The 23,785-nt window shown below is 34.9% G+C and overlaps 1 long non-coding RNA gene across 2 annotated transcripts in view; it reads left to right on the top strand.

The window, feature by feature from the left end:
- The first annotated feature begins 4,018 nt into the window (after positions 1-4,018).
- Positions 4,019-23,785, top strand: part of LOC128779034 (uncharacterized) — a 101,020-nt gene continuing 81,253 nt past the window's right edge. For both annotated transcript variants that reach the window (XR_008424917.1, XR_008424920.1), the window contains exon 1: positions 4,019-4,382. This is a non-coding gene — a long non-coding RNA (uncharacterized LOC128779034). The remainder of the gene's footprint in view (positions 4,383-23,785) is intronic.

Here is a 23,785-nt window from a genome sequence, read left to right as displayed (position 1 = left end):
ATAGTAGTAGTGAGAGAAAGTACTATTGTCTTACTCTTGATTTTAGAGGAAAAGCTTTCATCTTTTCATCATTGGTATATTAGTTGTGGGTTTTACAAATATGGCCTTTATTTTTTCATGTTCTATCTATGCCCAATTTGTTGAGATCTTTTTCATGTAAGGGTGTTGATTTTTGTCAAATGCTTTTTTTTGTATCTATTAAAAGGATGATAAGATTTTTATCCTTTATTCTATTAATGTAGTGTATCACATTTGATTTGTGTATGTTGAACTACCCTTGTATCTCAGGGATAAATACCACTCCATTATGGTGTATAATCCTTTTAGTTTGAATTACTGTTGCTAGAATTTTTTTTGAGAACTTTTACATCTATATTTATCAGGAATATTTTCCTGTACATTTCTTTTCATGTGGTGTCCTTATCTGGCTTTGGTATTAAAGTAATGCTGGCATCACTTTGGCAAAGTGAGTTTGAGAGTGCTTTATTTTCAGAAGAGCATGAAAAGGATTTGAATTATTTTTTCTTTAAATGTTTGGTAGAAATCACCACTGAGACCCTCTGGTCCTGGGATTTTAGGATGTTTTATTTTCTGCATTCTTAATATTTTTCTATCTGGGGCTTCAGTGACTAAAGAGGGACTGTCCCTCCCTGGGTTAGGTCAATTCCTAAAGATGGCAAGCAATGTGCCCAAGGAATGTACCTTTCATATACAGATGAACCAATACAGAGCCTATAAGCTTCCCACCCCATCTTCTTTATTGGGTTCTTACACTCCAAGACAATGTTCCCTTTATCACCCCAGGGCGAGGTAACACACAACTAGAGAGAGCCTCTGTGCCCAAGAGCATGTTGAAATTATTCAACCTAGCCAATCCTAAATTTTGTTGGCTTGCCTTGCACTTCTTTTCTCAGGAAACGACAATAAAACCTCTCACCCACATTTTCCCCTCACTGCCCTTGATTGCTGGCCAATTCTGGTGTTTCTCCATGTAGTCTTGCATGGTGTAGATAGCATGACAGTAACTCTTAGTTACTGTGAGTAACAATACTGTCTTTTCAATTATAGTCATCCTTTGATCTTTTGGTTTCATCACACCTAAACAATAATAAAAACCACATTTTAAAACATCCTCACACTTCTTTTTACTAGCAGAATTCCTCCTATGTAGAAGGTTGTAATGCTATTCTCCTTCTCACTTTCCTCGTTAGAGGTAGCCATGGGATCCAGTTCTGGTGAATGGGACAAAAGAAGTAAAAGAAGACTGCTTTTACGAGGCATCTGGAAATGTTATTTCTACTAAATAAAATTAAGAGATGCTGGGGACAAAATTATTCTCTTTAGTGTATGGACTGAACACAATTGTCTTAGGATATGATGTCTTAATGTGAATTGTCGTCTTGCAATCAAGGAACAACATATCTCAAAATGAAAATCAACCCATTGAGGATTATGGCAGAGGCAGGAAGGAAAGTGCTTAAGTCTCAGAAGACAGTATTGAACAGCTGAGCTGTCAGCACAGGGCCTGACGTAGGGCTCAAACTCATGAACCGCGAGATCATGACCTGAGCTGAAGTCAGATGCTTAACTAAGTCACCCAGGTGCCCCAAATCCTCACATTGTAAGCCAATTTTTTATAGCATCTTCTGCAACTTCTAACCAATGACATCCTAAATGCTACAATCTGCTTTTTAGAAGATTATAGGGTTTTCTTCAAGATAATTAACATGGTACTTGATTTCTCAATTGGCTTCCAATGTGCTTTTTTTTGCCTGAAAAGAATAACAGAATCTCTAGAAGAAAAAAAATCTATGAAAAAGTGAAACTCCTCATGAAATATTTCCATCATCCATAACAAAACTTCTTGTAAGCTTTTAACTTAGGAAAAATTAGAAATTTATACAGAACGAAGAAATGAATATGGTTTATTATAGATGGCTATGAATGAGTTAACTACTATATAAAGTGCTCTTTATATCTTTTGTTTTAACAAGTACAAGAAATAAACTTTATAAATTTATATGTTAAAAATGCCTCTAGCAACACTAAACTTAGAAGTATAGATTGAAGAGGTAGATTTTTGTGGTGGTTAAAACCAGAGTCCCTGGAGATAGATGATTTCAATTTATAATCCTGGCTTAGCATCTTTCTATGTGTAAAATAATGGGGAAAGAACTCAGATTGTCTTAGTTGTTCTTTTACATTTTGAAATGGAATGATGACATATAGTACTATATATTTATATATACTCTACGTATGTCCATACACACACACACACACACACACACACAACCAATATACGTATAGTATATATTGTACTTGTATATATAAATTTCCTTAAGACACCGCTAGAAGCTTAGTAAGTGCTGAATGTATTAGCTATTATAATTATCAGCTATATTTTTACCTGCTATTCATCTGTTTTTTGCCCTACTCATCACACAAGATAAGACCCTTCAAGAAATGCTGGTTAAAAAAAAAAAAAAATATATATATATATATATATATATATATATATATATATATATATATGTTTAAGAAGTATTGCTTTCTTTATAAGTTTAATCCTTTATATTTGGTCCATGTCAACTTGATCTTCTACTTCACAGGTTAATTTTTTCAAGCAGGGGTATTGGTGTCAGCCTCAGAAGTTCAATAATTTCGATAGATAATGTTTTCCCTTATTGGTTTTATTTAAATGTCAAAATATTCTTTGCACTGAATTCCAGCTCAGGGAGAGATAAAAGACTAAAACTTGGTAGACTAATATGAGTACACCAAAACCAGGCTTCTGGGAATCACTGCTGCACATTTATAGCAAATTTCCTTACAATAAAACCAACCTCTAAATCACTGTCTTTTTACCTGTTATGTCACCTTAGAGAGCCCAAGACTACATGACCATTACTATAACCAAGCACCTACTGTACATCAAATACTATGCAAAGTGTTTGATCTGCATTAGCCGATTCTACAAGAAGCTTATGTGGTACATGTGGTTCAGGGGAATCCAGCCAGTTGTAGCCAGTAAGTTGTAGAGCCAGGAATAGAGCAAAGTGTTTTTGTCCCCAGCTTTTTCCCTGTGAAATCTTACCAAAATATTTTTTTATGGTTGATTTTTGGTAAAATACACACAACATAAAATCTACCATTAGAGACATTTAGTAAATTTACACTCTTGTGCAATTATCAACACATCTAGTTCAAGATCTTTTGCATTACCATTAAAGGAAAACTGCCACTCATTATGAACCACTCTTGGTTCCCCCTCCCCACTATCACTGATAGCCACTGATCTTCCTTCTGTTACTATGAGTGCTCCTATTCTGGATATTTCATATACATTGAATCATACAATTATTTAATGGCCTTTTCAATTAGAACTTATTTGAAATATAGAAAGTCTATATAAGATCAAATCATTGAAATGTCTTACTGTAATAGAGAATTTTGTAGATATCATAGTAAAATAATTTTGATCTTGAGTATTTAACTTAATTTACAACATGAGAAAAGCTGCCAAAAAAGCATGAGATTTGGAACAAAGGGGTTTGAATCTAGGATCTATTTCAATTATCTGCTGACTTTGTGATGCCAGGGAAATAATTCAAGATAAGATTCTAGGGGCTACAGAGCAGTCAGTCTATATCATTTTGAAGTCTAGTCTTAGAATGCTTCTCCCTAGTAGTCTATGTTCTAAAACAAGGCTTAACTCTGGTAGCAGCCCCTGGGTAGCACCATCCTTCTTTGTCCTGAGAATCAGGACTAGTTCTACCAATAATATTAAAAATAAATAAAGAGATGACTAATTATATAACATGATTTGAGGGTCATCATAAGACCTGTGCCACCCCAAATATATTCACAGTCAGATTGTCCTCTGTAGCCAAAAATTTACCTATTAAACTCATCCTCTGAATCCACTGAATAGAGGCATTGTTTCCACAGAGTCATGGTTAGACTGTGCTTGTGTTGTCTAGTTGCTAATTAATATGCTTTTACACTTTGTGTCCTGTGAATAGACCATTTTCAGCCAAGCGTTTGTAACGTAACACCATAACTACAATCAAGTTCTGCCTCTCCTAGGAGAAATAGCATGACTCTGCTGCCTGACTTCTGAGCATCTCTGCCTGAACATCTGAACACCCTGGTTGCTACCAGATCAAGTCATTTTGTCATGTCAATTAGGCCTGGTTTGCACTGTTACTGTGGCCAGTGTGAAAGCAAAGGTCTCAGCTTCCCACAACTCTGATCTCATCCCTTCTGATTTCCTTTAATTTTTTTACTGTGATGGATGCTGGAGAGAGTATAGCAAATCCCTTAAGAGCCTGGACTGTGACACCTGCAGTGTGTGCCTTCATCTCTGGCCTTTCACGTACAAGGTAAGTGTCTGTGAGCAAGTTGCCTTGCTTCACCTCAGTAAGACTCTGTTTCTCACTTGTACAGTGGAAAAAGAAGGAAATTTTGTTGACACACATCTCTGAGAAGGTGTAACTCATTTTACCAAGATGTGCATCAACATGATTAATTTAATAGAAGTTTTGTGTTTAAACTGGCATTCAGGCAAGATTGTACATAATAACTTCAAGGGGAGGTTGCAAATATGAAAAAGGGAAATGCTCTGAATGAAATGATAGCTAGTGTTCACAGCACATGCAAGATACAGAAACTATAATCCACATTTAACAGTGAGAAAACTAAAGCATAAAGAGGTTAATAGGTCCAAGGTCAACAGCTGGTGAGTCATAGGTCTAGGATTTGAACCAAGGCAGTTTAGTTCCAGAGCCTGTGATATCAGAAATTTGGTTGTATTTCCTGAACAATTAATCTAGAACAGAATTTCAATATGGTTTATGTTATTGGTTATGGTAAAGCTGGGTCCAATGGGAGTCAATAAGGAAGGCAGTTTCTGCATGTTCTAAAAATGCTAACAATGAAACTGTGGTACACCCAGGAAGAAATAAATTCTGAAGCAGTAAAGGTGTGCAAGCAGAGATTGGAACATAATCTTTGGGGACTGCAGTAAAAAGTGTTCCTGCACTAAAAATGGCAGGTGAGTTTGGTAAATCTTGGGTTTCTTCCGAAGATTCTATGAATGCGGACCTCAGTATTCTGGACTAGATCTGCCATTTTCTGCAGGATTCCATATACACAGCCTTCCACTGAAACATTCATGTGCATCAGTTCTAATCTTCAACATAGATCTGAAAAAGCCTGCTGTCATTCCCATTTCACGGAGGGAGACATTGGTCTCAGATACATACACAATGAGTAGAGTGGTGGATATTATCTCAGGCTTCCTAATTCCAAAGCTCATGCTCTTTAATAGCCACTTTTGTGTTATACTGAATTTCTCAACAATAGCCCCAAAATGAGGCATCTGTGCAGGAGGACTTGCCTGATTCATTCCTTACTGTGTTCTCTTTAATTGTTGTAATATTAATGTAGATGAGGGTGGTGATAGCATTCATAATTATAATTTGAATACCACCCTAATTGGCTTTTATTGCTTCTTGGGAATGGGTCAGGGTTGTACATGGAATATTTAAGTTGAAATGTCGTTTCCAATACTTAATAGAATCCAATTAGGATTTTATTGATTAATTAGTGTCTACATGAAGCATTCTATTTTCCAAAGGCCAGTAATGCGCCTGACTGTTCCCTAAATGTTAACATATTCAGATAATTATAACTGCATCATACTTGCTGCTTAGACTGCTTGAGTTATTTGCCTTTACTGGAGTTTCAGATTCAAGTAAGGCAATCTTTTAAAGTAAAAATGATATTTAAATAACCTGAACTAATCGTTATGGAAAACCTCTCTTAAACATTCACTAATTTATGGCTATAAACGTGCTAGCATCTTTCTACACAAAGGCTCATTTGCAAATCCTTTAAAGGTGACAAAGATGGGGTGGGTAAAAGGGCAGACTGTATAGCCAATGAAGGACCCTAAAATATTGCAGTGTTTTAGGGTTGGATGTATTAAGGAATTTCAAATTTCAAACAACTGTACAGTGGCATGAATGAGAAACATAGGTTTAAAAATCAGACCAAGTATTATCCAACGAGTGGTGTTCAGTAAAATTCCGTGTCATGTAGGAATGGTTTGTTATTATCACTTGCTTCTCTGAAATGACACGAGCTGACACTGGATGGTACTCAGTGCCTGAAGAAAGTCATGTGAGTAACTGGAAAAGATTAGGAAGAGGCAAAAATGCATGAAACAACTTTTGTTTGTTGGACCAGTGCCCATCTGTACTGGGTTGATGCTTGGGTCACAAATGGACAGACCAGCAAAAAAGTAGTTATATATTGTTATGAGGCAAATTACAAGAATGATATATCTGAGACACATATAAGTCCCAAATTGTACTCTGAAGGAAATTAAGTCACTGATGTTTGAAATATTTTCTAGTTGTATTTAAAATCAATATTGAGCATTTACTATGGAAAAATATTTTGCCAATTGCACACATATGTGGAAAGATAAATGTTCCTAAGATGCATGTGCCAGGCTGTACCATATACATGACAATGCAATGTAATATACTATTACCACAAACTGTAGTATGGTTATCCTCATGTTACATAAAAAGATGGTAATAACTTAGACAAGGTTAAGTAACTTGCCCGAGATTATCCAGTTATGTCCAAATTACAAAGTCTGTCTTTATTAGAACAATCTGGGAATAACAATAACAATACCAGTAATAATTACAAAAACAGCAAAATTCTGGGGCCATGCCTTTCCAGTAGAAACACAATCTATGGCAGTGAGATAAGCCACCTATAGTGAATTAGTTAGAGTTCTCCAGAGAGACAGAACCAACAGGATGTATGTATATGCAAGCACACACACACACACACACACACACACACACACACACACACACACAGATTTATTATCAGGAATTATGTCACACAATTATGGAGGCTAACAGGTCCCAAGATTTGCATTCAGCAATCCAGAGACCCAGAGAACCTGTGGTGTAAACCTCCAGTCTGAAAACCAGCAGCTTCAAGACCCACAAGCCAATGTTAACATTTGTGTAAGAAGGCAGGAAAGGACCCCTGTCCTGGCTCAATAGCCAGACAGAAGTTCCTCTTGCTCAAGGGTGGGTCAGCCTTTTTGTTCTATTTAGGCCTTTAACTGATTGGATGAAGGCCACTCACATTGGGGAGGACAATTTGCTTTACTCAGTCTATAGATTCGAATGTGTATCTCACCTAGAAATATCCTGACAGAAACACACAAAACAATGTTTGCCCAAGTATCTGGTCACCGCTATTTCCAGTCAAGTTTCCACATAAGATTAATCATCACATGCCATTTTGGAAATCTCCCTAGGTTATTTATATTCATAAGGGCCTGAACCCCCTGGGATATCCCTACCATTGTATTCATTAGGTCTTAAATTTGTCCATTGAAATTACTTGAAGGGCTTCAATAGTGACTTATGCCTTTGTTCCCATCCCTAGGAATTCTTCTTTAATTAATATGATTTTAATGTGTAGTCAAGCCTGAGACTAAGGTTATAGCCATTGTTCTGAAATGAAGCTGGTGGCCCTCTGTTCCTAGCTACCAGGCATTGTGGTCTTCCTGCCCCTCTTGGATGGCGTGCCACGGCCAGGGATTGTGGTCGTTCTGGCCCTCTCAGATGGTGTGTCACTGCTCACTCCATACTGAGAAGTGGCCAGGGATCAAATTACACCCACAGCTTTTAGACTCATACAAGGACAGTCCTGACATATATTTTGGCTATCTCCATCCCATTGCAAGGAGAAAGCTCTTCCCCCAAGGGATTTCAGACCTATTTCCCTTTTGCACAGAGAGAAGGAAAATGTTCATCTTTGTCCTTTAAGCCAATACTTTATGAGTTGCCAATGACGCTGACACACTAGCAAATTGCTGCTCCAGAGAAATTCAGGAATGACAGTCATTGTTTCTAAATGGTATTTCATAGGTTTTCCACATCAGCACACTTGCTGAATGGAGAAATTGCATGCAGTGGCCTCTGCTTGTATTACATTTGCAGTGACTGTGTTTAAAGAGTATGTGTTTGTACACAGGTAGGGAGAGTGGATCAAAGGTGCCTGGGTCACACCTATCCCATGTTCAGCAAGAAAAATGATCAGTAATTTGTGCATGTCATGTGCTCAACAATTGTGCATTAATAACATCAGCTCCTACTTTTGAGCATCTTCTATGTGACAATCATGGACAAATGCTGCGAGTAACCTCTGAGTATGAGTTGGGTCTCTATTCTCATAAGAACATACAGCACACAATGCACCATACACAGGTTCATGTAAAATAAGTTGAGAAAGGATATGCTAACATGTGGGAGCCACAGGGATAGGAAAACACCAGCGAATGATGGTTGGAAGAAATTGGACTAAGTCCATGTTTTTAAAAGTGCAGGTTGTGGGGGCATCTGGGTGGTTCATTTGGTTGAACATCAGACTCTTGATTTCAGCTCAGGTCATGATCTCGGGTGTGTGGGATTGAACCCCGTGTGGGGCCCTGCACTGACATCATGGAGCCTGCTTGGGATTCCCTCTCTCTGCCCCTCCTCTGCTCATGTTCTCTCTCTGTCTCAAAATAAATTAAAAATATTTTCACAAAATAAAAAGAAAATGAAAGTACAGATCAGGATATGGTAGGGAAAAATGGTGACAGAAACTTCTAGGCAGAGTACGACTTGAGCAAAAATCTGAGATTGAGGAATGAAGGCAAGAGGTGGGCAATGGAAAGACTTGCTTCTGGCAGAGAAGTCTGGAGGAGTTGGCCAGCCATGGTGTGTGTATCTATATCTATATCTATCTATATCTATATCTATATCTATATCTATATCTATATCTATATCTATATCTATATCTATATCATCTATATCTGTATCTATATCTATATCTATATCTATACCTATCTATATATCTATATTTGTATCTATCTATAGATATCTACACACATATGCATACATATATATACATATACATATTTTTTTTTCCATAAAAAATAGCAGAAACCCATGTTAGTCTGTACCTATCTCTACCATAGTTCAATTAGCCATTCTTATATTGGTCTGCTTAATCATTTTTTCCCCAACTAGAGTGTCAGTTTATTTTTAGAAAAGGTTTCATATTAATCTGTATATTCCCACTTCTAGTTTAGTATCTAGCATAGAGTAGGTGCTCAACAAACCAATGCTAAGTGAATGAATGAATGAATGAATGACCTGTTGCGTGGATACAGGATTCAAGTAATTTACTTTCCTTTTCATATACCTCTTGAGTGAAAACAATAGTTTAGGGGAAAAATGTCAGTTTTTATAACAATACTGCATTTGTTATTGTGTGTGCCAGTTATTATTATAAATAAATAGTGTATTTCTATACTAGCCACTTACTAGTTGTTGTTTTTTAAATTTATTTAAAAAGACAAAAAAATTACCACTAGATTTTGACTTGAATTGTAGGCAAAACACTTGTTGGCTTGTAAAAGCTCTGTCTCCACAGCAATGAGGGCAATGAAACAATGTTTAGGACAAAATTTAGTTTTTGAGGTCTGCCTGAATTATATTTTTTCTGCTTTGATTTATTGGACTCTTCTTAGCGCTTCATTATAAACATGTATTTCTTTGGTGCTCGGTCAGTAGAGCATGCAACTTTTAGTGTCAGGGTTGTGATTTGAACCCTACATTGGGCATGGACTCTACTAATTTAAAAAATGTATTCCTCCACTTCAGTATTGGGTAAACAAAGATGAGTAAGGCTCTCTACCTCTGGTGCCCAGTGGGAGTCAGGGAGGGTGTTGGTCAGTGTCAATAATAAACAGTAAACACACAAAAGATTTAAACACATATTTTTTAAAGTTTATTTATCTACTCTGAGAGAGAGAGAGTGAGTGAGTGAGTGAGCAAGGGGCATAAAGAGAGAGAGAATCCCAAGCAGGCTCTGTGCTGTCTGCACAGAGCCTGAGACAGGACTTGATTCCACGAATCATGAGAACATGACCTGAGCCAAAACCAAGAGCCAGCCAGTTAACCAATGAGCCACCCAGGCACCCCAAACATATTTTTGTTTTAATTGAGGTAAAATTTGCATACAATGAAATGCACAGGCAGTAAGTATACAGTTCAATAAGGTTTAGTAATAAGTACAACCATGTAACTAACACACAACAATCAAGGTATAAAATATTTCTATCAACCAAGAAGTTGGAGCCATATTGTAGGCACAAGGTGGAAGTGTGTTACATGTTTTATGACTCTATTTAAATGGAATAATTTTTTCACTGAGGTTTCCAGTTATTTCCTGCTAGTATAAAAATACTGTATCTCGCAATCTTGAGAAATTTACTTATTAGTTGAGAAATTTCTTTTGTTTTGTTTTTAGGTTCCTTAGGGAATATTGATTTGAAGTAGTAGGAGCAGATACCCTTGTCTTATTTCTGTTTTTTTGAGAAAATGTTCAAAATTTCACCATAAATATATACTAGCTGTAAGGATATTGTAGATATGCCTTATCCTATCAAGAAATTTCCCTTCTACTCCTAGTTTTCTATTTTTATCATGGATGGATAGCGATTTTTATCCAATGGTTTTCCTACATCTGTTGAGATAATTCTTTCCTCCTTTACTCAGTCAATGTGATAAATCGGTACATTTTTGAATGTTAAATCCACCTGACCACCTGGGATAAACACTATGTGGTTATATAATGTACTATTCTTTTTTATATATTGCTAAATCTGTTTGATAATATTTAGTAATTTTTTTTTTTTTTGCTATCGCTGTTTACATTCAGAAGAGACTTAGTCTGTAATTTTCTTTGTGAGGACTTTCTCAGGTTTTGGTATCAAAATCTCCTAGCTTGATATCCTTTTCAGAAAAGAGAATGTCTAAAATTTCCTTAGGTTCAGTATTATTTCACTCTTAAACATTTAATAGTATTACCCAGCATAATTATTTTGTGTTTTCTTCCTGATGAGGTTTTTAATTATGAATTCTTTCTCTTTCTCTCTTTCTCTTTCTCTTTCTCTTTCTCTTTCTCTTTCTCTTTCTCTTTCTCTTCTTTTCTTTTCTTTTCTTTTCTTTCTTTCTTTCACTTAGATTTTTATTTCTTATGAGTCAGTTTGGTAATTTCTGTTTCTTGAGTAATTGGTCCATTCTCTGAATTGTCAAATTTAATTACAAACAGTTGTTCAAAACTGTTATTTATTTTACTTTTAATGTCTGTAAGATGTATAGAGATAATGTTTATTTTATTTCTAATTGTGATAATTTTTTTATCTTTTTTAAAAAAAATCTCATTAGTCTTGCTTGAGAGTTTTCACTTTATTAATATTTTAAAAGAACCATCTTTATCCATGACTTTTTCTATTTTTGTTTTTAAGATAAAATGAATTATGTTCTTATTTTTATTATCTTCTTTTTTTCATCTTACTTTGGGTTTAACTTCCTTTTCATTTTTCTTCTTAAGACAACTGATTTTAAACCATCCTTTTCTTTTCTAAAATAAGTATTTAAAAATATAAAATTCCCTCAATTGCTACTTTGGCTGCATTCTACAAGTTCTGTTATGCTGTATTTCTGTTATAACATGAGTTAAAGTTAGTTAAAAATATTTCCTTATATGTCTTGCAATTAACTTATTACACAATTATAATTATGAAGTGTCTTGTTTAATTCCCAAATATTTGGGAACTTTTCTAAGTGTGCTATTGTAACTGAATTATAAAATAATTATGTTCTGGTCAGAAGTTGTATTATGAAATATTCCAATCATTTAATAATTTGTTGAGATTTATTTTAATGTCCCAATATGTAATCTATCTTAGTTTTTTTAAATGTATTTTTATTTTTGAGAGACAGAGCACAAGCAGGGGAGGGCAGAGAGAGGGAGACAGAGGATCTGAAACAGGCTCTGAAACGCTGATAGCAGAGAGCTAGATGTGGGGCTCGAACTCACAAATATGAGATCAAGACTTGGGCCAAAGTTGGTTGTTTAACCAACTGAGCCACCCAGGCACCCCTGTAGTCTATGTTAGTGAGGATTTCAGGTGTTATTGAAAAACAATTTACATCTGTCAGATGTCATGTTCTATAAAGTCTAATAATGTCAGTTTGATTAATAGTGTTCTTCAAATGTATATTGTTATTATTTTCCTATTGTTTTTATTGGTTACTGAGAAATTAAAATTACCTGGAGGTCAGTGCTCACCTTACACCAATTAAATCAGAATCACTGGAAATGCACCCTCGACCTCAAGTAATTATAATGTGTCAGCAGGGTTGAAAACCACCAATTTAGAAAAAATGAAATTCTTATTGATGCTATATTTGTTGACAAAAATGCCTTTTATAATTATGTTGCTTAAATGTGTACAAAATAGATATTTAAACTTTGATTATACCTTACTTATAGTATAGAACTGTAAAAACAAGATAAATATAAGAATTACATAAAAGGCACAAAACCAATATTCAAATTAACAAAATTAATTTAATGTCTTATGGATTGTGTTTTGCTAAAACAACATTGCCAGTGTTGGCTTTAATAGTGGAAAGATGTGGCTTCAGATTTTGTTCTATATTTAATTTCCTTTTACATTTTGAATTCAATAATACTTATGCAGAGATATTTCCTATAACTATGTTGTACTAAATTGTATTGATAACAGCATTATTATCTGGTTAAAAAAAATGATCATTTTCTGTTCTTAACCAAAATTTTGCCAGCAAGCAATTCTTGAAGGCTAATATTAATGAACGGTATCTTAATATTTGATATTTTTTCTATATTATGACAGAATTTTACTTTTATTCATTTGTAGAAAAACAAAAGTATTCTTAATAAAAAGCAAAAACACCATATATATTGAAAGAACTGTTCCCCATTTGTGGTGGATTCAGCTCTCTGCTACCCATTGATCCTTCCCTTTGCCATTAAATGCCTGATCATTGTAGAACCTGCCTAAAATTTTCAGAATACTGTCCAAAAAAGAAATTTTGAGGCTGTTGCTTGGAGGTGAGATGACACTCATATCTGTGTTCATTGACCCCTGCCACTGCAAAGTGTCATTGTTGAGTCACATTTATAGTTTCTGAAAAACTGGGAGTCTCTTGCTCCAAATGGCCCCTAGTCACACAACCATTGTCTTGTCAGGCAAAGGACTAGCAAAGATGGTGACCTTATTGGACATCAGACAATAAAGATGTCCAAGCTTACCTGCCAATAGCAAATCCTGTGCTACTGTGATTATGTTAGTGTGTGTACCAAGGATTTGATAAGGTCTTACAGTTACTACGTACATCACTTAATAACTCTGTTAAGTTGTTTGGTCTAGTTGAAGATCAAATTATGATTATACTGTTATTAAAATATGTCTCAATGCAATTGTTTATGGAATAGGAACACGACTCCTTCTTGCTTAGTTATTTCTGTATGTGCTACTAGTAAAACTTTGGCAAGAGTAAAACAGTGATAAAAGCAAAGTAATGCCTCAACTCTATCAGTTCAACCAGAGAAGCAGAAAGACTAGTTTACAACATAATGGGATTTATTGCAGAGGATTAGCTGACATAATTGTAAGAGGTGTTTGAATCACCTCCAGAAGACTATTGTCTTTGCTTCTGAAACTAGAGCTTGAAGTCCACCTGACAGACATGCAGAAAGAAAAGACGGAATCAAAGTGGGAGCTGTCAAGGGTAAACTGAACCTACATCAGGAGCTAAAATCCCAAAAGGAAGGACCAATATCTTCATCAGTTCTCATTGTCTCTGACTTTGGAGCTATGGGTATTCTTCAGAAGCCTGGACCTTTCATCACAGAGCTAAGCATACACATGCATCCCAGGAGTTGGGAAGTAAATGTATCTTAAAAACTGATGCAGACCTTAGAATCTTGGGTCTGAATTAGATCATAAGATGGTCATAAAATGATCCTGAATACAGAATTATAATTTTTTTATATTACCAATGAAATAAAAACAAAGCAATTAAAACTACTGTGGTTTCCGTCGGAATTGTCATAGCAATCACAGAACCCAGTTTGAAAAGCAATTGCTTCACATTGGTGATACTAAATTAATTTAGACAATAAACCCCATAAGCAATTTCAGAGTTCTGATCTGTGTTGGAAAAATATGATAAGATCTGGAGCTGCAACATTAAATCAGAGGCTCTGTTCACAAGGAGCACCTATAATCCAAGATCAATAATCACGTGTTAACACAAAGTTCTATGGTCAGAGAACAACATAGGATCCAGAGTTTTGGAGAAGATTTATATTTATTTTCTGGGGCTTTGCTGAAACAAACTGGACTGTCTATCCATCTCCCTTTACTCAATTACCACTACAGCCTAACTAGAGAGCTATTTGAATGGATATCCACTCACGGTTGTTTGTGTGATGAATATCCACTCTGAGATTCTCCCTGTTTCATCAGCTGTTGTCAGTGGCTATTTGTGTACCCACTTGCTTAAAACTGAAAAATGGGAACTGGTGTTCTAACAGCCTCTGGTAGGTTTTACATAGAGAATAGTTAAATGTAAAATTCCCCTTTAGGTTTTGTACAGCATGGTTTTGTCTCCATTTGGCATTGATGATGTCTGACTCTTGGACTATTTCTCCAGGAGTCATTAAGTTCCAGTGGACTTGCTGAGGTAGATTTAAATGTGGCAAACTATTTACATTGTCTTCAGTAGAAACTTGCCAGTTAGCCACATTCATGTTAGAAGGACTGTTTCTTTTTTTTAAATTTCTTTTCTTGCATTACTAAAATGAATCCCATCAGGTTATGGTTGTATAATTCTTTTTGTATGTTGCTTTATATGGTGTAGTATTTTTTAAGAGGATTTTGCATCAAAACATATGAGTTAAATTAGTCTTTAATTTGCTTCTCTTGTGATTTCTTTGATTTTCATGTGAGGATAATACTGACTTCATAAAATTAATTGGAAAGTGTTTACTCTTCTATTTTTTGATAGAGAATGTTGATAACTGGTATTAATTCTTTTCTAAAAGAAAAGAATTACCAGTTGAAGCCTTTTGATCCTGGTCTTTTCTTTGTGGGAAGTTCTTAATTAATAATATAGTCATTATAGATCTATTTTAATAGTTTGTATATTTCAAGATTTTTGTCTATTTCATCTAGGTTATCTAACTTGTTGGCATCCAGTTTTTCATAGTATTCTCTTATAATTCTTTTTTATCTCTGTAAAGTAAATAGTAATGCCCCCCCTTTTTTTCTGATTCTAGTAATTTGAGTTTTATCCCTATTAATGAGCCTAGCTACAGTTTTGTCAATTTTGATGATCTTTTCAAATAACTGGATTTGGGTTTTGTTGGTGCTCTCTGTTATGATTATATCCTTTAATTAATTTTTGCTCTAATCATTATTTCCTGTATTAAATTTCTTCAGGTTTAGTTTCCTTTTTTCTCTGAGTTTCTTAAGGTTACAGGATAGACTATTGATGTCATATTTTACCTCATCTTTGTAAGTTTATTTATTTTGAGAGAGTGAGAGCAAGTGGGGAGGGTCAGAGAGAGAGAAAGAGAGAGAGAGACAGGGAGAGAGAGAATCCCAAGCAAGCTCTGTATCATCAGCTCAGAGCCCAACATTGGACTTGATCACACAAACCATGAGATCATGACCTGTGCTAAGACCAAGAGTCAGAAACTTAACTGACTGAGCCACGCAGGTGACCCAGACTTCATCTCATTTCAATACAGGTGCTTATAGCTATATATTTTCTTGTGGGCACTGCTTCAGCTGAATCTTCTATGTTTGGATATATTGTTTTTTACTTTTCCATTTCTGTCAAAGTACTTTATTTTCCAAGGTATAATTGAACAACAGAATTGTAAGATATTTAAAGAATAACTTGCAATGATCTGTTATATGTATATTGTGGAAAGATTCCTCCTATAAAATTAACACATCTATCACCTCACATACTTGTCTTTGTGTGTGTGTGTGTGTGTGTGTGTGTGTGAAAGAGAGAGAGAGAGAGAGAGAGAGAGAGAGAGAGAGAGAGAAAGAGAGAACATTTCAGTTCTACTCTCTTAACAAGTGTCGATTATACACTACAGTCTTATTTACTATAGTCACCATGTTCTATATTCGATATTCAAATCTTATTCATTTTAGAGCTGACACTTTGCATCCTTTTGTAAAACTCTCCCTATTTATTACACTTCCTAGCACCTAACAGCCACTTTTCTACTCCTTGTTTCTATGTGTTCGACTTTTCTTTAAGTTCCAAATATAAGTGATTCCATTTAGTATTTGTCTTTCTGAGCATAATGCCCTCACAGCTTATCCATGTTGTAATATATCTCACATCTTTATCCATTCATCCATTGATGGGCACTTAGGTTATTCTATATCTTGGGTATTGTAAATAATGCTGGAATGAACAAAGGAGGGCAAATATCTCTGTGATATCCTGCTTTCAATCCCTTTGGATATATACCTAGAAATGGGGTTGCTGGATCATATGGTATTTCTATTTTTAATTTTTTTAAGAGCTTCCATACTGTTTTCCATATTCCATTTCCATACTTCCAATTCACATTCCCTTCAACAGTGCACAAGGGTTATTTCTTCTCCATGTCCTTGCCAGTGCTTATTATCAGTTGTCTTTTTTTTAAGTTTATTTATTTATTTTGAGAGAGAGAGAACACACATGAAGGGAGGAGGGGAACAGAAAGAGGGAGAGAGAGAATCCCAAGTAGTCCCCATGCTCAATGCAGAACCTGATGGGAGGCTCGATCTCAGATCTCATGACTGTGAGATCACAACCTGAGCCAGTATCAATATTCGGACACTAAATTGACTGAGCCACCCAGGCATCCCTGTTGTCTTTTTGAAATAGCAATTCTAGGGTGCAAGGTAGTATAACACTGTGGTTTTGATTTGCATTTCTCTGATATTAGTGATCTTGGGTATATTTTCATGTACTTTTTGGCCTTTGGGTGTCCTCTTTGGTAAAATCTGTGTTCCGGTCCTCTGGCCATTTTTAATTAAGTTTTTTTTGTTGTTGTTGTTCTTCTTCTTTGTTTTGTTTGGTTGTTTTTGCTATTGAGCTGTATAAATTTCTTGTGTAGCAGTAGATTAAGTATGCCCACGGGGAGAGGTGAACTCATGGGCTTCTATGTTGCCACTTGGACTGGAACCACTCTACCAAACTTTCTTCTAAATTTCCTTGTGGCTTATTCTTTGACCCATCAGTTGTTGGAACATCTGTAGTGAAATTTCCATATATTTACTGAATTTCCCAAGTTGGCTTCTGTTATTGATTTTTAGTTTCATTTCATGACTTTAGAGAACATGATTTTGTATGATTTAAAACCTTTTAAATTTATTCAAACATGTTTTATGGCCTATGTAGACAATGTTCCAGTGTACTTAAGAAGAATGCATATTCTGCTGCTATTATCTGTGAAGGTTGCTTGCTTTAAAGCATTTTTCAAGTCTTCTATTTTTTGCTTTTATTTTCTGTGTAGTTGTTGTAGCTGTTACTGAAGGTAATGTATTGAAGTTCCAAGTATTACTATGAAATTTCTTTCTTTTCCCTTCAATTCTGTCAGTTTTTACTTCTTATATTTTAGGATTCTTTTCTTTCATGCATATATGTTTATAATCAACTTTTATCATAAAAAAGTCTTTAGCAACATTATTTATCTTTTAATCTCTATTAGGTTTTCTATTGTTACTGTAAAAAATGACCTCAAACTTAATTGCATAAATCTCAAAGTTATTATATTTCAATTCTGGAAATCAGAAGTGCATTATGAGTCTTATAGGATAAATTTAAGCCATCAACTGAGCCAAAGTCATTTTGGAGGTTTTAGGAGAGAATACTTTTTTCTGACTTTTTTAATTTCTAGAGGCCATTTGCTTTCCTTGGCCTATGATCCCTTCCTCCATTTTGGATGCACATCATTCCAGTCAATTACTTCTTACATCATATTTCTTCTTTCTGACTTTGATTCTCATTCCTCAAGATCCATAACACAATCACACCTGCAAAGTCTCTGTCGACACATATTGTAACATATTTATGACTTCCGCGGATTAATATGTGCACTTGGGTGATGGCCATCATCCTACCTACCATAAAATATATCTTGTCTGATATTAATATAGTCAATCTATTTGTCACTATTTCCATGTATCGCTTTTCCATGATTTTATTTTCAACCTATTTGTATTTTTGAATTAACGCATGTCTCTTGTAGACAGCCTATAGTTGGATAATTTTTTAAGTTCTTTTGCCATTTTCTGCCTTTTAATAATGTTTCATTAATTTACCTGATCAATCTAATTATTGATAATGTAAGATTTATATCTACTTTTTCCTGTTTCTTTTCTGTATATCTTATGTCTTTTTTCTCCTAATTCTTCCATTATTGTCTTTTATGAGTTCAGTAAATATTTTATAGAGTAGCCTTTTACACTCTTGTCATTTCTTTTAATAGGTATTTTTTAGTTATTTTCTTGGTAACTTCCCTGGGGGTTACCATTCATGTTTTAATATATAACTGTTTAGTTCATACTAACATCAACCTAATTTTTAGTATATAATAGCTCTGGCACTTGTTTAGCTTCATTCAATCTTCTCTCTGTAGTGTTATTATATGTATCACATCTTATACATTGTGCACCCATCAACAAAGATTTATAATCATTGCTTTATAAAGTTGTTTTAAAAATATGATAAGACAGGAGAGCCTGTGTGGCTCAGTTGGTTAAGCTTCTGACTTCAGCTCAGGTCATGATCTCGCGGTCTGTGAGTTCAAACCTCATATCAGGCTCTGTGCTGACAGCTCAGAGCCTGGAGCCTGCTCCAGATTCTGTGTCTCCCTCTCTCTCTGCTCCTCTTCTGACCAATAAACTTAAAAAAAAAGATGACAAGACAAAAAGTTACATACAAAAATATATTTATACTATGTTTTATATTACCTATATATTTTAATTCTTTTCATTCTTCAGGTGGATTTGAGTTACGATCTAGTGATCTTTTGTTTCAACCTGAAGAACTCCCTTTAGTATTCCTTGCAGGGCAAGTCTGCTGGCAATAAATTCTCCCTGTTCTTGTTTATTTAGGGATGTCTTAATTTCTCCTTAATTTCTGAAGGATAGTTTTATAAGCTATAAAATTACTGGTTGACAACCTTTCTTTTAGCACTTTGAATATGTCACCCAACTGTACCTTGGTCTCTAATGTTTCTAATGAAAAACTTCATGAGGATCCCTTCTATATGACGAGTCTTATTTCTTGATGCTGTCAAGAATATCCTTGTCTTTGAGTTTTACCACTTTAGTTATGATGTCTAGGTGTAAGTCTCTTTGAATTGATCCAACATGCACTTAACTGAGATTTGGGGCTATAAAGATTAATATTTCAAAATCAAATTTGGAAAATTTTTGGTATTATTTATTCAAATATCTTTGTGCCTCCTTCTTTAACTTTTCTTCTGTGACCCCCATTATACATGTGTCCTTATTTTAGATGGTGTGCCATTGATCTCTGCAGCTCTGCCATTTTTCTTCATTCTTTTCTTCTTTCTGTTTCTCAGACTAGATAATTGATCTGTCTTCTAGTTCACTGATTCTCCCTCCTTGCTCAAGTCTCATGTCAAACTCTAGTGAAATTTTCATTTCAGTTATTATAAACTGACAGCAGTGTATAATAAAGAATGTGATTCTTTTTATAATTTTTAGAAAATTATAAAATTTTATAAAAATTATAATTTTTATAATTTAAAAAAATTTTAAATATTTATATTTGGGAGAGAGAAAGTGAGAGAAAGAAGTGCAAGTGGGGGCAGGGCAGAGAGAGGGAAACAGAATCTGAAACAGGCTCCAGGTTCCAAACTGTCAGCAAAGAGCCCAACATGGGGCTCAAACTCACAAGCCATGAGATCATGAACTGAGCTGAAGTCGGATGCTTAATGGACCGAGCTGCCCAGGCACCCCTTTATTTTATAATTTTGCTTTCTCTTTGTTGATATTCTTCATTGTGAGAAATATAGTTTTAATACTTTCTTTTAGTTCTTTATATGTGGATTTTAGTCCCTTAAGCATATTTATAATAGATGATTTATTATTTATTTATTTATTTATTTATTTATTTATTTATTTATTTTCTACTAAATCCGGTGTCTGGGCTTCTTCAGGGATAGTTTCCATTGACTATTAAACTTTGCTGTCTATGAGCCAACATTTCCTGTTTCTTTGCATGTCTTGTATTTTTGTTGTTGAAAATTGAATATTTAAAATCATATTATTTGGCATTTCTGGAGATCAGATTACTTTCCCTGCCCAGGGCTTGTTTTTGCTGCATTTTGTTGTTTTATTGTTATTTGTTTGTTTAATGACTTCTCTGAAAAAATTCTGTATAAAGTCTGTGATGTTTGTTGTGTGTGTTCACAGAAGTCTCTGCTCTATTAGATTTGTGGTCAGCTAATAATTCTATAAATATTCTAAAATGGATTGAACCAATGGTTTTCTAAGTATTTTCCAAAGAATTCCATGTGCATATTGAGGCAGGAAGTCAACACTCAGCCTGACATTTGAGAACTCTGATTTAACCTCCATTTCATGGTTGTACAGAGCCTCAAAGTTAGTGCAAGGTCAGATCTTAGGGCTTTCTCAGTCTTCTTTTCTTAGTATGTGCACAGCCCAGAGCATGCAAATAACCATATTGGATGGTGCTGGCCCAGTGCGCGTGTGAAACATGATATGTGGTTTGAACATCAAGACATAACAGTGAGATTAGTTTTAATTTTTATGAGGTGTCTCATCTGGAGTAAGTTAACCTCCCATTATTAGGGAATTTCTGTAATTCCAGAAATATGCCAGAGACTTTCAAAGACACTCTGGATATCTTCTTCTCCAGATACGTTTTTTAAGTTTTTTAAAACAATTATTATATAGTTTTCACCAACTGTTGTCCACTGCCTCAGGCAGCTGCAAAGTCAAAAATTTCTTCTCATTGTTTTTTGACAAATGCTCTGGGGAAGCTTTTGCAGCACTGGGTGTGCTCTGAGCCATGTCAAGTAAAGACAGTCTTGCAAGTAGGATCTTCCAATGACTATCAGACAGGTTAAAGTAATGACATTTCTCTGGCAATGACAGTTCTCTGGTTTGAAGGAGGTTCAACACTATCTGACTCTTCGTGTTCCTGCCAGGTTACTAGTTTACAGTGTAATTTCAGCCTACAGTTTTCCAAGGTTACTATGGAGCTGGAGTGGTATGGATGAAAATGAGACTAATGAAAGTACCACGAAGTTTACTGTTATTATTGAATTCAGCTGTTTTCTCTAATAAATTGCTTTGTGGAAACTCTGGTTAATTTCCAGAGTCTTGAAAAAAACTTGGTTCTCACAATTTTTCCTAGTTTTCTAACTTCTTTTATGGAAACAAAAATTCAGAGGTCTTTATTCCATCATTTATGCTAAGTCTAGGGATTGCATTTTGAAAAATGAAAAAAGAGTTGAAGAGAAACAGTGATGCTAGACTGAGGAAAAAATCTGAGTTAAAGAAAATTCTTTCTAAGAAAACTATTGTTTAGGCCTTTTTTGTCTATACAGTAGCCACCAGCCACATATATCTGTTTAAATTCAAATTACTAAAATTAAATGAAATTTAATATTCAATTTCTCATTCACAGTAGCAAAATTTGAAGAGTTCAATAGTCACATGGAGCTAGTGACTAACATTTTAAACAGTACAAATTTATAATATTTCCATAATTGATAAATGCTCTACTGGAAAGTGCTGGTCTAATGTGTCTGTAAAGAATCGTGATATGATTTGAACATCAGATTATGAGATTGAGATTGGCTTTAATATTTATTAGCTGTCTCATCTGAAACAAGTGACTTAATTTCTAAGTACGAGGGATCTTGAAGCAGTAGGGAATGCAATTTTTGAATCAAGAGAACACATGTGAAAGCATCTTAACTCAGATTCCAGCATGTGGTAGTATTCAATACATGTTGCTATTCCTCTCCTATGCCCATATATTTTCACTTTTACTTTCTCTTGAAATACTTGCCAAATGAACTGTCTTCTTTCCTGATAACATGGAATATTAGTCTCTCTTTCTTCATGTGAGCAGGTACTTTTAGGTAGTGGAAGAAAATATCACGGAGTCAACAACCTTCAGGGACAGAGAGGAGGTTACCTTCATTAGAGGTCTATTTATTTATATGTGGGGGGAAGACTGGATCTCAAAGTGGAATCCCTCTGTTATTTTTATTCATTATGGTTCTAGAAAGAACCATAAAACAGGACAAACCAAGCCCTTTGAGGAGCCAGATCCACCTTTGGTTTGGACCACTCTCCATTCTGTGGCACCTCACCACTCTCAGCTAGTCTCAGCATATGGTCTGTAAACCTGTTTCCACTTACAGAGACATTTTTCTGTAAGTAAATAATATTTTCTCTTTTATAGTTAAGCATGAAGCTTTTATTGAAAATTTCAATTTAAAAAAAATTTTCTAAATTTCTGTTAGGTAACATAAAGCCAAATGTCAGTTTTTGATGTACAGTTTAGTGATTCAACACTTCCATACATCACCCAGTGCTCATCACAAGTGCATCCTTAATCCCCATCACCTATTTCACCCATCCCCCCACTTACCTCCTCTCTGGTAACCAGCAGTTTGTTCTCTATAGTTAGGCATCTGATTCTTAGTTTGCCTCTCTCTTTTTTCTTCCTCCTATGATCATTTGATTCATTTCTTAAATTTCACATGTGAATGAAATCATATGGTATTTGTCTTTCTTAGTCTGACTTACTTCACTTAGCGTAATATTCTCTAATTCCATCCATGTTGTTGCAAACGGCACAATTTTGTTAAATTTTTTTTAAAAAATGTTTATTTATTTTGAGGGAGGTGGGTGGAGAGAGGGGGAGAGAGAGCGGGGGACAGAGAATCTCAAGCAGACTCCTTGCTGTCAGCACAGAGCCAGATACAAGGCTTGCACTCACAAACTGTGAGACCACGACATGAGCCAAAATCAAGAGTTGGATCCTTAACTGACTGAGCCACCCAGACAGCCCTAGATTTCATTAAATTTAAGAAAATATCACTCTTGGCTTTTTATAACTCTCATTTATTAAGAAACAAGGAATGTATTTACTTCTTTTCTAATAAAAGTATACATTTTCACTGCAACATTTTTTTCCTTAAAATCCTTAAACTAGAAGACATACAGTGAGACACTAAAAGCCATGGATTCTTTACTGGTGCATCTTAATGGTCACTTCATGTCTGAAGGAAAATGAATATTCCTTATGGGATAACTCCCAGGATTTATGAAGAAAGGACAAGGCTGTCAACAGTGATATAACTTTCCTATTAGGCTAGAATTGCACAGTGAAAGATGGACCTTGGCTTTGCTAGGAACCAAGCTCTCAGAGGAGGTTGTAATAACATGGAACCCTCCCCCAACTATCTTCTGAAAAATAAAAGAAGCTGTGATTATGGTAGCCTCCTGTAAAGCCCAAAGCTATTAAGTCAAATTTCTTTGAAAAAGTTTTGGGTTAGGAGATTCCAAAGAGTAATAAATGCTATACACTTTTCTTGAAGAAAAAAAAAGTGTATATAAACTTTTTTTAGGGAAATAAAACTACTATTTTCATAAACTTACTACATTGTTATTTTATTACTTAATAAACTATGACTTAACTGTCCAGTATTGCTTCAAGATTTTCAACATTTCAAATGTTTTTCTCGACCATTATCTCTGTTCGTCATAACA

The sequence above is a fragment of the Panthera pardus genome, unplaced genomic scaffold, assembly GCF_024362965.1.
Source record: "Panthera pardus isolate Hobbes unplaced genomic scaffold, ASM2436296v1 HiC_scaffold_10, whole genome shotgun sequence".
Taxonomy (NCBI): Eukaryota; Metazoa; Chordata; class Mammalia; order Carnivora; family Felidae; genus Panthera; species Panthera pardus.
The sequence above is the reverse complement of the archived record's forward strand: the minus strand, read 5'-3'. Positions and strand labels throughout refer to the sequence as shown.